Source organism: Adiantum capillus-veneris, chromosome 13, assembly GCF_014529385.1.
Source record: "Adiantum capillus-veneris isolate H3 chromosome 13, ASM1452938v2, whole genome shotgun sequence".
NCBI classification, from domain to species: Eukaryota; Viridiplantae; Streptophyta; class Polypodiopsida; order Polypodiales; family Pteridaceae; genus Adiantum; species Adiantum capillus-veneris.
In genome coordinates, this window is record NC_140943.1 from 66,515,299 (window position 1) to 66,520,662 (window position 5,364).

The following is a 5,364-nucleotide window of genomic DNA, read 5'->3' on the forward strand; positions in this document are numbered from 1 at the left end:
ACACTATGGTTGCTTTGCGCATCAATTTCCTACAAGGGGATAAAATGAATGCCAAGCCCATGGAAAACAAAGATCAAAATGATGCAAAGGGGAAGAACAATGTCTTCCCAAGGCAATTTCAACATCTCCAGGTGAACCATACATGGAAATATGAATAAGGTGGCTTTCTTTTTGTGCTATGGTTTGTTGCATGAGTCTCATATGGTCAAAGTGATGTGATAAGGTGTTATTCTACGTTATGGGTTTGAGCTTTATGCATTTTTTGGAGGTCAAATACTTTCATTTGCATGCACCCAAAACTGGCAAAAAGTTATTTTTCACATACATGTGAAGTTATGATATATGGTTGATCAAAGTGGCATGGCTGTTTTGCATCATTGTTAGGTTGATGGATGTCATGTGATGTATGGAACCTCATGGATAGATGTGGACACCTCATGTGCATGCGTATATTGCTTTCCACCCTTTTAAGGTCGAAACTAGTTCAACCTGTTAGGGGGGTGAGGTGTGATCATAGTGATTCATTTATGCATGGTTAGAAATTGTCAAAATTGGATTTTGAAGTCATATTTTGTTGTTGGTCGGACTTATTTTATGCTTGAAAAGTTCATGTCTTAAGGGCCATGTGTGTGGGCTTAGTTTGATTGAAGTGGATAAGTCAAACTCCAAGTGTGGGAGTCGATTTGATATGGAATATGGTTTATGGTCAATGGCTGAGATCCCTTATGGATTATGGTTGTGATTTTAATTGTGGAAGTCGGTGTAGCTCTTGGATATTTTTTTGGAATATGGTTGTGCTGTCGAAATGTTGCCGAAATTTTTGCAGCCATGTTATGTGCTAAAGTGGTTTTGTAGGATTGGATATGCATCACCCTGAGTTAGGTGGAGTGCTCACCCATGTGATGGGATTGGATTATGGTTTATAGTTTTCAATTGGATTGTGAAGTGGTTTTGATGGTTTACGAAGGATGTGTAAGGTAGAGACCCTATACAGTCCGACTCCTTGAAAAAGGTTGTTTGTGCATATGGAAGATGCTATTGTGATTGGGTCATGTGTTATGTTTCTCTTGGCAGCATCGATACAAAACTAGGATCACCTATATCACTTAGCCTTAGGCAAAAGGGTTGATGACATGAGGCTTTGTTGGATCAGAGTGGCTGCATATGTCTACTTTTTTGTTAGGCTCATCTACACAGTTAGTGCGTCGGGGATTGAATGACCTACATAGCTAACAAGTCATAGATCTTGACTTGGCTTTGCCTAAATACCTGATGTTAGGAATCGAAGAGGTGTGGAACCTAAACTGATATGGTTGGTGTTGATAGCATACCACTTGTTGGTATTTGGGATCCTTTTAGAGCTCGGGTTCACGGAGGGAGGCAAAGCGGCCTTAGCCTATGTCAGGCTTAGGTAGGTTGGAGGTCTTCTAGATCACTCCCTACGAAGTGCAAGTCTCTTTGTCCATACTACAGTGGAAGTGGATGGGTGGAGCGGTCGATCCCTACACAGGGTTCGGTGCTCTGCTAGTCATTTATATTTTTGATGTTATGGTATACCCAGATTTTTTTATTGCATTAATTTATGGTTTCCTTTTTTATTTACATGGGGCATTTAAAGATTATTGTCCAATGTCTTTGTGCACTCTATTTCACCCTCCACTACTCTCTCTCTCTCTCTCTCTCTCTCTCTCTCTCTCTCACTCTCACACACACACACACACACACACACACACACACACACACACACACACACACACACACACACACACACACACACACACACACACACACACACACAATGCGGTGTGTACTTATATTCACCCTCCATCTTGTTTTTTTATTTTTTGAGTATTCTTTCATTCATATCACCCATTCAGAGGTAGCACTAGTAGCTAGTGCATTGGCTCATGGCCTAAACTCCATGCTAGGTTTGATGCTGAGAACTCCTCCCCTATACAAATGCTTTGGCAACTCTAATGTTTAATGAAATTGTATAAAATTGTAAACTGTATATTTTTCACATAGACTCCTAGGGAGGGGTATCTCTCACTTTCCAGGCTAACTCAGGTGATGGAGATGAAGACAACGTTTCCAAGAGTCTACTAATCAGAAGCCTTTCATACAATCCCAAATTATGCTGAGGCACTAAAAGCTCCACATCCTTCCAACAAAGGTTTCTATCATCCCAAACGTGATACAGTTTAGAGATCTCTTACCTAGTGAGAAACCTCCCTCCAAAAATGTTCAAGGACCCGTCTAAGTTTGGAGAGCCAAGGGGACCAATGGATGGAGGAGCCCAGAAGTATCTGAACTTCTCCCCCGGATCTTGGGTTGAATATGCTTTGTTACATTTTTGTGCTAGATCCCCGATGAAGCTGCAAAGCTTAAGGATTGTCCAAAGAGGTGTTAAGATCTTATCGTGCATTGTGGACTCCTTCCATGTTCCCCATTTAGAGGTCAGCTCTGCATTGTTACATTTACGTGCTAGATCTTGGGTGCAACTTCCAAGCTTCAAGAATGTCCATAGAGGCACCAATATCTTATCGTACATTGTGGCCTCCTTCCATGTTCCCCCTTTAGAGGCCAGATCTAGATTGTTAATCATATCCTAGGCCATGGTGGACCTTTCCTGCATTTGATCTATCAACGAGACAACTAGCTTGGAACATAATTCTTCTGCATGTAGTATGGGGTCAATGATCCCAATTCCACCTTGATTCTTAGGTCTCAATGTCCATTCACATTTTGCCCATTGGCAAGGGGTTGTGGATTTAGTGTTTCTCTTGCACAAGAACCATTTGACATGCTTCAAAAATTCTTTCCAATTGGATTTACTCAGTTTAAGTAGCAGAGACACGAATGCAACGTAAGGGATCATGAATGCATTGATCATAATAAATTTTCTATGTAAGGGAAGGATCATAGAATCCCATCTTCTCATTTTTCTATTTATCTTGTTGAGGAACCAATCGAATCTCTGTTTATCCAATATGCCTATACCTAAAGGGGCGCCTAGGTTCCTGAACACAGTTCCTTTACCAATCTAGAGGGTCAAACAAGTTTCTTTCAGAAAGAGAGATCAATCTTGATTTCTCAATATCACATATTGAGATGGAAGCAGGAGAAAATATTTGTAACTGAAGGGATCTTCTAAGAACATCTGACTTGGCTTTACGAAACAACAAAGAATCATTTGCAAACATATTTTCAAGCAATTTTTTACCTCTAGAAAGTGGCACCCTTGAATTTTCTCTTTTGCCACATTATTCTCGAGCAAGGTCACGAGAGGGTGAGAGCCACTAGAAAAGAGCACCAGGGAAAGGGGGTAGCCTTGCTTGATTGATGGCTTGAACTCAAACCTTTCCACTATCCTGTTGTTGAAGAGCAACTCAACATAACTTCCCTCCCCATGATAGAATCTTGTGGTCGATATATCCTCTTTTTCTATCCTCTTAAAGAATTATTTCATGACTTGTCGAGTCAGTTTATTTACTAAATATATTTATAAATAATGTGAAGCTAAATTTTTCTCCTTTTTTTCTAATACTTGGTAAATCGCATGTCATAAAATAACACTGATGATTTTCTCATATTAAACTGATCATTTAATGTGGAAGAATAAACAGGAAAAAGGGTTAGAAAATAGACATGTGCTTATGGATCTATCTCAACATGAGGCCAAAGTCAAAGGGTCCAAATGAGAGATGGTATGTCACAGAGCAATGCTAAAATGGAGCTTAAAGACCTTAGGGTTAGCTTCATTAAAGACCTCCAAAGGTTAGTGTTAAAGGTCCTTAGACCTAGGACCTTACACAAGCTAGGGTTGTTCTTGAGGTCGGAACCCGGCCCAACATTGAGGTGCTTGTAGTTCTTGTTGACTAAGGTGCTAAATGACTAAGGTGCTAAGGTGCTCCACGACTAAGGTTATTGAGGGGCTTAAGGTGTTCCAAAAGTCAACAAGGATCCCTACACATGGGGGGGGGCAAGACCTACTTGTAGGAGCATGAGAGAGAACACACACACCCTCACTCAAGGCAAACCTAGTCTAAAGAGGCAACAAGGACACATGTCAAGATCCTGTCCATGTTGCCCTCATAAGGTGCCTAAAGAATATTGGCTGGACTTTAAAGGGTTCCAATAATCTTTTAGCTAATTTAATTAATTTTTTATGAATTTATCAAGTCCTCTCTCTCAAATGGGAAAGGAGTACACCTATCCTAATGCTAGCATGGTTGCTTGGTATGCACTATGCATGTGATTGGCTAGGCTTGTAGGGGTCCAATCAAATGCAAGCATGAGCTACAAGGTGGGGTCGACCAAAGCGAGTTGGGGGTGTGCTTGGGGGGTATACTCTCTCTCACACACACTCACATGCTCTTGTCACTTGTTAAAGTGCAAGAGCTCCATCTCCTTCTCCAAGCTTGTTGAGAAGTTAAGAGCCTACACCAACACTCTTGGCTGTGGAATGCAAATCCAACCAAGATCCATTCTTCAATGCTAAAGCTTGCCATCTTGTCCATCTTCCTTACTATGCTATTATGCTATGCTAAGCAAGAAGAGTGATGATAAGTGAGGAACTATCTCTTTCTCATATGTTACGTCTTATTCCTCTTTCCTATCCTCATTCGCTGCTAGCTCTCTCCAACTTTGAAGGTGTTTCAGGCCTTGGGACTCAGGTCGAGGATGGTTAATGATTTTACAAAGTTTATGTTATGCTCGTGATACATGAATCTTTCCATCTTCATTGCATCACCTAGGTCACAAGGAACACAAATATTGTATGGTACCAAGTCTCTCTTCATGGGAAAATATTTAATACAAAAGCCTATCCGAGGGGGGACCGGCTCCAAGTAAATCCGGTCCTCACCTATTGTCAAGTTCTCTAATTCTCTCTCTTGCAAAAGTATTATTCATGCCAAGTTAATTAAGTATAATGGTTATGTTGCTACTGCTAATTAAGTTCACCCTCTATGTTCTCAAATTAGTCTCATAAAAATGCTTACTCTAGTTCTCTTAATTCTGCTATTCTCTAAGTTCAGAGGCCATTTCCATTATATTGGTTTCTCTTTTCTTACTTAATAAGGGAGGTCCTTAAGTTTTCCATGAAAGGTTGGACATGTTCATTGCAATAGGGTAAGTGGGACAGGGATCTATTATCTTGGCTGAAAAGGACTTAGTTCGAGGTACACCATCGGAAATTATAGTCTAAATAATGTAGTCTCTTGGGGCTTGCCTCTGGCTTAACCAATATTGAGCTACTAGCAAGTTCAACATAAACCATAATCAATTGAGAAATGCTAGACCCTCTCCACTAATCTTATCAATCAACAATCTCTAAACCACGGGTGTGGCTGCTTGAGAACC